General features: G+C 48.9%; 2 protein-coding genes across 4 annotated transcripts in view; one reads left to right on the plus strand and one right to left on the minus strand.

Annotated features, from left to right (window-relative positions):
• Window positions 1–10,000, minus strand: part of LOC147008823 (protein shisa-4-like) — a 116,180-nt gene that overhangs the window by 54,379 nt on the left and 51,801 nt on the right. The gene's annotated exons all lie outside the window — the stretch shown is intronic.
• The window catches only part of LOC147008824 (uncharacterized), a 32,301-nt gene that overhangs the window by 8,336 nt on the left and 13,965 nt on the right, over window positions 1–10,000 (plus strand). For both annotated transcript variants that reach the window (XR_015053387.1, XM_085864661.1), the window contains exon 2: window positions 880–966. The gene's annotated coding sequence lies outside the window, so the exon portion shown is untranslated. The remainder of the gene's footprint in view (window positions 1–879; window positions 967–10,000) is intronic.

The raw sequence follows: 10,000 nt of genomic DNA on the forward strand, positions 1-10,000 counted from the left end.
GACAAATGTGGAAGTGCAGAGAAGGAACAATGGAGGAGAGTAATTTGATTAGCACGAAGGACCAATCGTCTCCAATGGTGATGAATGAACAGATAGTGAATAATGGAGTCGATAGTCGGATGAATGGATGGTTAATTGGGACTAATAAAAGAATGAGTGGACCAAGTGTCGAGTAAGACAGATGCACCGAAGGACGACAATAAACCTGCGGGTTGAAGGTAAGCCTGATGGGGTGAAGGAGGGTTTATTGAATTGAGGTTTGGTGAAGTGGATTGTTGGTGGATTGAGAGAAAGATTGAAAGTATCAGAGTGGGGAAGACATCACACCAGGGACACACAGATTAACCCCAACGCATCCCACCAAACCCCTGGACAATGGGGCAAAGGTCTATCTACCACATAAACTAATGAAATAACTCATTCTCGGGAATTCTACATGTACATGAATGCTCTCCCCCGGGGTACATTTCCAAAGCGGTAACAACAACACACACACACACACACACACACACACACACACACACACACACACACACACACACACACACACACACACACACACACACACACACACACACACACACACACACACGAAGGTGGATACCTTGAGACCTGGTAAGTCTCCATTACATCTCTTGAAACCCATCCACGTGTGGAGATAACCCCCAATCACACACACACACACACACACACACACACACACACACACACACACACACACACACACACACACACACACACACACACACACACACACAATTCTAAACACCCCGTCTCCCACTTGGTGGGTGGACAGGCTATTAACGACAACCTGTGAGACATGGGAACCGAAGTATGCCTTCTGCTCACCTTGTCCTGCGTGTCCTGTGCTGTTTGCAGACCTGGACTTCTTCACTCGATCTGTGGCGCATCATCACATCAAATTAGTCGAGTTCTTACGAAATAGATCATGGACATTGATGCATCGTAAGTATCCTCTTGTAGTTACTTTTATCGCCATTGTGGATTTTCAGTTGTTTGAAAATAATTTGTTGGAGAGAAATCTGGAGACCCACCAGAACGGCACAACATCCAGTAGGAGGCAACACCGATGGACCCCATCATGAGTGGAAATCAAAATCTTCCTGAGAACTTCATGCGATTTGGTACAAAATAAACTAGCTGCCACCAAAAAGGTGTGTGTGTGTGTGTGTGTGTGTGTGTGTGTGTGTGTGTGTGTGTGTGTGTGTGCGTGTGTGTGTGTGTGTGTGTGTGTGTGTGTGTGTGTGTGTGTGTGTGTGTGTGTGTGTGTGTGTGTGTGTGTGTGTGTGTGTGTGTGTGTGTGTGTGTGTGTGTGTGTGTGTGTGTGTGTGTGTGTGTGTGTGTGTGTGTGTGTGTGTGTGTGTTGTTGATGTTGTTGATGTTTGTTGTTGATGTTTGTAAAATAAATATACATTTCTGATTCAATTTATATTTCTACCATATCACCAGTTTCATGCATCCTTGTGTTGTGAGTGTTACTCTCAGCTATCAGTGCTAATCCTTGTCCATAGTTTACAAATTCAGTTTTACCACTTCCTTGATCCCTTGCTAACAACCTTCCATTTGTTGCTTGTGGTATTGGTGTAGAAAGGTTCTGCTTCCATTGCACAACTCCATCGCTCAATGTAGACCTTTCACCTTCTTACTGAGAGGCACTGATTTTGAGGTCTGGATCGCGTCCTGAGTTTTTCACACTCGTCCCTCATGGAAATAAATTGCATTTCATTATATTACTGGAAGAGTACCCACTCTCAAGTTGGGTAGAGTGTGTGTATTACTTGCTGAAAAAGGTAGAGTGTGCTTTGCAGGACGACTATAGATGTTTATTTGGTGTGTGTATAGAAGGTTCCAGATGGTCTCAATGATCTAAAGGTCTAAAGGGTACATTGCAATAGTATTTAGGGTCTAAATGGTCTGAAGGATTTTATCTGAATGATGGAAATGTCTAAAGGGTCGAAAGGTGTCGAAATAAGGAATCGAATGTGTCCAAAAAGGTCTAAGTGGTCTAAAGCTCGAAATAGTAATGGGTCCAAGCAGTCTAAAGGGGTCAAAAGCTGTCTACTATGTCGAAAGGGTCTGAATGGAGTAATGGGTCTAAAGAGCATCAAGGGACTTAAGGTTGTATAAAGGTTGAAAGGGTCTGTGGGGTTGAAAGGTTCTCAGGGTCTAAAGAGGGGTCGAAAGGGTATAAAAGGTGTAAAGTCTGAAGGGATCAAAGGGTGTCTAAACGGTCTTAAAGGTATAAGGGATCTAAAGAGTCAAAAGGTCATAAGGCTCAAATGGGGTCTACTAGGAGTATACGGCTCTACCAGGGTTTCTAGGGTCTTATGGATTGGATTTCTAAATAATCTTTGGGGCTTGAGAGGTTTTTGGGGTCTCTAAGGTCTCCATGGGTCTATAGGGTCTCCAGGTCTCTAAAGGTATAGAGGGGCTATGTGTTCGAAAGGATGTAAATATCTGATGGCGTCTAAAAGGTCTAAAGGATCCTCAAAGGTCAAAAAGGATCTCAGCAGTCTAAAAGGTCTCAAGGTTTATAAGATTTGTTCCAACAGTGTGTAATTCATAGACGAAGTCATGGTGCAAATAACATTTGAAAAAATACTTAATTCACCGATTCACTCGTGGACCGTGGTTTTTGTTTCTACCTCTTCCACCGAAGGTGGCCAAAGGTTAGTCTTCACCACATCTGTTGGGTCGCCAAAATAGGTGACCTTATTGTCAGTAATTCTGTCTGTTTGTTTGGATGTTTGTTCGTTTGTCATCAGCATAATTGGTAGTAAACGTCAGCCGATTTTGACCAAACTCGGGTGGTAGGTACATCTTATGACCTAGTACTTTGTAAATTGTGATGGTTGCTAGGGACGCTTTGGTTCCCGAGCAACAACCGAAAAACCTTCAAAATCAGTACCGTTCACGCGAAATCAATTCCGAAAGCCATTATCCCACGTAGGGTTATGAAATTTGGCACGAATGATCTTCAGGTGATGCTCTATCAAATATATTCCGTTTCTTGTGATATATGGAATACTTTACCCACAGCGCCCCCTACAATTAGGGTATGCGCGAAAATTGGCGAAAATTGAAGGCCCACAAACGCGGAACTGCTCACTTCATTACAAACAAAAATCTCATTTTTTTGAACAACATGTATATGAAACTCATATCTAGTCAATTATTATACAAATATTATTTATAATTTTCAGAGTTATTTAAATCTATTACTACACCAACCAGGCACAAATACAGATGCTTAGGTACTACCTGCCTAGCACCGGGTGCCGTCATTACCTGCCAGGTAACCTGAGCTCTTGCAGAGCGAAACGGCACATCCTGTGGCTAGGAACCCTTTCATATGTTATTTCACAATATTGCGCATTCGTAAGTCGATCTTCGACTGCGATTGTGATTGGATGATCATACAAACACCGTTTCTCGACACCTACGATTGTCGCAATACTAACATTCCTGCTCGGCCACCCATTGCCGCCTACCGGCTTGTTTGTTTATCTGTCTGTGAGCAGAATATGTGAAAATGTTACGGATGGATTTGGATGAAATTTGGTGGACAGTTTGGGTGTGTGACAGGAAAAATTTCTTAGATTTTGGTGAAGATCTGGATCAGGATCCGATCTTTTTTGAAATTATTATTGCTAAATAATTTTTCACCATTGTGATATGAGGCCAAAAATGATATATGGCACGATATCTCAAAAAGTGATGGACAGTTCAGAGGAAACTTGGTGGATAGGTTTAGTGTTTGACAAGGAGGAAAGGTTTCGATTTTGGTGAAGATCCTGATTTGAGAATTTTTTAAATTTCTTTGAAGAAGTGATTCGTCACCATTGAGAGATAGGGCAATTACAATGTGGACGCATATTTCAACATTTTGTGCACGGATTATGACAAAACTTGGTGGATGAGTTGGATAGGTGATGAGAACATGATGATTCGACTTTGGTAATGTCCAGAATAATTTGTTTTTGTGTTTGTCTGTATGGCTGTCTGGGAGCAGGATATCTCAAAAAGTTATGGATGAATTCGGACGAAACTTTGTGAATAGGTTGGGTGCGTGATGAGAACAAGCTGTTTCGATTATGGTTAAGTTGCAGATGCAGATCCGGTCTACCATGGGGATACCAAACGTATCTGTCAGCCTGGCAGAGGTATACACTCTACCAAGTGCTGTTCTATTTATACAGTATATATATATATATATATATATATGTATGTCTATATATGTCTATATATGTACTATATTAATAAATGTGTGTGTCCTCCATAACTCCATAACAGTCAGTGTGTCCAAAACCATGAAGTCCAAAAACTAACTCCAAAACCATGAAGCCTATTGTGCTGTGTCACGTGATTGGGTTTTCGTATATCATGCCTCGCCCGCTAGGGGTGGGAAGAGTGTGCTTCTGGTCGCGCAATAAAGCGTAGATGGTGGCCCGCGTGCTTCTTGCGTCCCACTGCACCTGGTACACTCTAGTTGGCTGACGAGGATGGTTGAATACGGACTTATGCCCGTTTTCGACGGGGACGACTTCGAATTGTTTTCGGAGAAATTGGAATGCTATTTCCACGCGAACGATGTGGTCGACGAAAGCAAGCAGAAGTCGATCTTGCTCGCTTCGCTTTCGCCGGAGCATTATCGGCTGCTGGGTGATTTAGTGGCACCGAACAGGCCCCGGGATGACGAACTGGCGTTTCGGGACATTGTGGAGAAAATGAAAGCACACATGGCGCCGGAGAAGTCGTTGCAGCTTGCTCGATTCCAGTTCGATCGCCTCTCGAAAGGGGCAGAGGAACGCGTCGCTGAGTTCGTGGCGCGGATTAAGCATTCTGCCGTGGCCTGCAAGTTCCCGGCGGGGGAGCGGTCAGCTCGGCTCAGAGATCGTTTAATTGCTGGTTTACAAGATGCGAAAATGGTTTCAGCGGTTTTATGGCTGAAGGATGAAGCCATTACATTCGACTCGGCGGTCAGCACGGCTACAGCGGTCGAGCAGACTCACGAGGATGTTCGGGCCGTCACCGGCCACGCGGGGTCACGAGCACCCCGGGACGCGCGCACGACCTTCGATGCGGGTCGGACGTCGCCACGCGGCCGCGCGTGCGGCGGGGTGACCCCGCGGACATGCTTGGGATGTGGAGGTCGACATCTGCGCCGTGCATGCCCGTATAAAGGCAACGTGTGTTTGAATTGTCACAAGGTGGGTCATTTGGCGCGTGTGTGCCGTGGGGCGCCGGCCACCGTTAAGGTCATGGACGGCGATGTGCGAGGCGACTCGGGGCGGAACCAGCGGCCGTTGTTGAGCCTGTTTTCAATTGGCCCGGCGACGGCGCGCCCGATGATGGTGGAAGTCGAAGTGAACGAAACGCCGATCACGTTCCAGGTTGATACGGGAGCAGCGGTGTCGCTCATCGGCGAACAGACCGCGCGTAGACTCAACGGCTTGAAGCTTATCAGGTCAAACCTCACGCTGTTCACGTACACCCGCGAGAAGATAACGCCAGTCGGGATGGCAGACGTGTCTGTGCGGTCCCAAGGCCAGGTCGCCACGCTTCGGGTGTACGTCGTACGGGGGAGGGGGCTGTCTCTCCTCGGCCGAGATTGGATGACCCGCATCAGGCTAAACTGGGCCGCAATTCACCTTGTGCAACCCGTGCCGAGCCAGTGGGAGGATCAGTTGGAGGAGATTCTTCAAAGACATCAAGGGTTGTTTAGCGACGACCTTGGAAAACTCAAGGGCATGGAGGCGAAACTCTTCTTGAAGGAGGGGGTGGTTCCTCGGTTTTGTAAACCGCGTCCGGTGCCGTATGCCCTGCGGGACAAGGTCAAGGGTGAACTGGATAGGCTGGAGGCCTGTGGAGTGATCGAACGGGTGTCGTGCTCGGATTGGACCACCCCGGTTGTCACGGTGCTGAAACGGAATGGAGACGTCCGATTGTGCGGGGACTTCAAATCCACGGTTAACCCGGGGCTCAGCGTGGAGCAATATCCACTGCCGTCAATCGATGAGATATATGCGCGATTGGCGGGGAGTCAATACTTCACGAAGCTAGACCTGCGTGATGCATATTTTCACCTGCCGATGGATCCCGGGAGTAGCGAGCTTTTAACAATCAACACGTGTCAAGGACTCTATCGATATACCCCACTCTGTTTTGGGATTGCTTCAGCCCCAGCTTCGTGGCAGAAAGCTATGGATCAGGTTTGCATTGGCCTGCCCGCTCAGACCTACCTGGACGATGTGCTCATTGCGGGGAAAACGGCGGACCAGCATCTTGCGAACATTGCCCGAGTGCTGACAAAGCTAGAAGCGTGCGGCCTGCGCTTAAACAGGGACAAGTGCGCGTTCTTAAAGCAGCGCTTGGAATACCTCGGGCACATCATCACGCCGGAGGGGCTGTTGAAAGGTCCTCGGAAGGTGGAGGCGATTCAGCGCATGCCACCGCCTCGCGACAAGATGCAGCTGCGCTCGTTCATTGGCATGGCCCAGTATTACCAAAGGTTCGTGCGCGGGCTCAGCTCACAACTTGCGCCGTTAACGCGGTTGCTCAAGAAGGACGAGCGCTGGGCTTGGGGGCCTGCACACCAGGCGTCGTTCGACCGCGTCAAGCGGCTGCTCACAGAGGATACGGTCCTCGTGCACTACGAGCCTGCGCGTCCGCTCCTATTGGCATGCGACAGCTCTGCATATGGCATCGGGGCAGTGCTCTCCCACAGGATGGACGATGGTTCCGAGCGGCCTGTTTGTTTTGCATCCCGGACCCTGTCCACAGCGGAGCGCGGATATGCCCAGATTGAGCGTGAGACTCTCAGCCTCGTCTGGGGTGTGCGGAAGTTTCATCAATATCTGCTGGGGCGGCATTTCACTTTACAGACGGATCACAAACCGCTTCAATTCATCCTGAGACCCAAACGCGGGGTGCCGGTGGTAGCAGCCGCGCGAATACAGTGGTGGTGTCTGTTTCTGGGTGCTTACGATTATGATATTCAGTTCCGAAGCACCGAGAAGCATGCTAACTGCGACGGGCTCTCACGCTTGCCGTGTGCGGAGGGTCCAGCTGCGTCTGAGGTGGGCGACCGGGTCGATGTGTTCGCGCTGGACCAGGTCCAAAGCGGGCCGGTCACGGCCAGGCAGGTCGCGGTGGAATCGGCTCGTGATCCGGTGCTTGCCCGTGTCGTCCAGGCGATTTCTATGGGGAATTGGAGCGATCTGCCTTCGACACCGGCATTTCAACCTTTCACGTCACACGCAGTGGAGCTGTCGTTGGTCCAACGGTGCGCAATGTGGGGAATGAGGACCGTGATTCCACCGAGGTTCAGGCAGCGGTGTTTGGAAGAACTGCATGTCAGTCACCTTGGCATCGTGAAGACCAAGAGTCTTGCTCGTAGCCTGTTGTGGTGGCCGGGGTTGAACAAAGACATTGAGCAGTTGGTTAAGCATTGCGCCACATGCCAGACAGATGCTGATAACCCGCGTCGAGCTTCGGGTCTCTGGCCTGTGCCAGACCGAGCTTGGCAGAGGGTCCATGTAGATTTTGTGGGACCGGTTAATGGCAAGATGTTTTTGATTGTGATTGATGCATTCTCTAAATGGCCGGAGGTTGTAATAATGCAGCATACTTCAGCAAACATTACAGTAGAGAAGCTGCGGACGATCTTTGCTAATAAAGGGTTGCCGGAGATCCTGGTCTCTGATAATGGTCCGCAGTTCATCGCGGGTGTATTTGATGAGTTTATGCGCCAGAATGGTATTCGACATCTAAGGTCCGCACCGTATCATCCTGAGACGAATGGCCAAGCTGAGTCGTTTGTCAAGATGTTGAAGCGGGCTTTGCGCAGGGGGGGTGTTGCACCTGTGCAGGCGGTGGTCGATGTCTTTTTGCTCCATTACAGGAACGCAGTTCATCCTGTCATGGGTGATTCGCCGGCCATTCGTCTCTATGGACGGGCTTTGCGGTCCAGGCTGGATTTGCTACGACTTGGAGGGTCGGGGAGTGGGGCGATGTCGTGTCCGACGCGGCTGCGCAGCTTTGAGGTGGAGCAGCGGGTAATGGTGCGCGATTATTTCCACGGTTCCAAATGGGTGCCGGCGGTGGTCTCTGTGGTGCTGGGGCCGGCGAATTGCATGGTGCGGACTGATGGTGGGGATGTGTGGAAGCGGCACGTGGACCAGATGCATGATCGCTGTTCAGCGTCACCCCCCCCACACCTCCCCGAGCCGAACGATGCGGGACCCCCACCGGTAGTATCGCCGGCACCTGACGTTGTATCGCCGGGGCTGGCTGGTCCAGCGCCGAGGGGGGCTTCGCCTGATGCCGTCCTACCCGGGGACGTCGAGCAGGCTGGGCAGTCGGGGGTAGCTGGTGTTGCGGAAAGTGCGAGTCCGGCGAGGGTGTCACCTCGACCGAGCCGGGAGGCGTCTGAGCCTGGGCTGTCTGGTGGTGCTGCCCGTCCGAGGCGGGTCAGGGTGCGGCCGCGGTACTTGGAGGATTATGAGTGTTGATGGGTTTCCGATGGTCATGTTGTGATTATCCGTTCATTATGTGACGGGTCATTTTACGAGGGGAGGAGTGTGCTGTGTCACGTGATTGGGTTTTCGTATATCATGCCTCGCCCGCTAGGGGTGGGAAGAGTGTGCTTCTGGTCGCGCAATAAAGCGGAGTAGATGGTGGCCCGCGTGCTTCTTGCGTCCCACCGCACCTGGTACACTCTAGTGTTCGGGCTTTGCGGGCTTTGCGGGTTTTGTAAGCTTTGCGGGTTTTGTAAGCTAACAGCTTTGCGGGGTATGAGTGCGTGATGAGAACAAGCTGTTTCGATTATGGTTAAGTTGCAGATGCAGATCCGGTCTACCATGGGGATACCAAACGTATCTGTCAGCCTGGCAGAGGTATGCACTCTACCAAGTGCTGTTCTATTTATACAGTATATATATATATATATATATATATATATATATATATATATATATATATATATATATATATATATATATATATACATATATATGTGTCTATATATGTACTATATTAATAAATGTGTGTGTGTCCTCCATAACTCCATAACAGTCAGTGTGTCTCCTCCATAACTCCAAAACCATGAAGCCTATCAGCGTGAAACTTTGCATGCGTACTAAGGAACCTCCAAGGAAGTGCGTGACTGAAAATTGGGTGTTTGGGTTCATTAAAACACCCTTTTGAAGATAATGAACGGGGTTATTTAATTATGTCCTTTATCAGGCGCATCCTCGGTCACCGCTCTCTATTGGGACTTAAGGTGTATCCTAGGTAACCGCACTGGGGTCTGAAGCCGCTATGTATTTTGGCTTGCTCAACCATGTCATGACTTGTAACAGACTGTAAGGATTTCTTAACGATAAAAAAAATAATTCTCACTTTCCTCACTCATATAATCGAATGCCTGTTCATCATAGCTACGAATCGCTGTAAACATCACTTTTGTAAGTGCTATAGTTTTCATATTAGGAGCTTGGAGCGATTTCATACATGATACATCTTCTTCTTCTTCTTCTTTCGGCTGCTCCCGTTAGGGGTCGCCACAGCGGATCATCCGTATGATCCGCATAGTGATTTGGCACAGGTTTTACGCCGGATGCCCTTCCTGACGCAACCCTGGTCGCCTCTTACGACACAAGGATATGGTACACCTATTTTAACCGGGGTATACACCGGCCCAGTATACTGGTACGGATTTCATCGACCTCGGAAGGATGACAGGCTGAGTCAACCCCCTGGTGTATTAATTCAGTGGCCTAACGGGGCTTGAACTCAGGACCTTTTGGATCCCAAGCCGCTGCCCTAACCACTGCGCCAACACCAGGCTTTTCATTTTCCATTTCATTCCAACCTATACATTTTCGAAAACGTTATGACATGGGGAATCTAAAAATACATGTTTACATGATACATATGAGGCAATTTTCCACTATCTACTCTCACAGACTAATTAAAG

The sequence above is a fragment of the Eptatretus burgeri genome, chromosome 18, assembly GCF_056783735.1.
Source record: "Eptatretus burgeri isolate ZD-2024b chromosome 18, Ebu_testis_v1, whole genome shotgun sequence".
Lineage (NCBI taxonomy): Eukaryota > Metazoa > Chordata > Myxini > Myxiniformes > Myxinidae > Eptatretus > Eptatretus burgeri.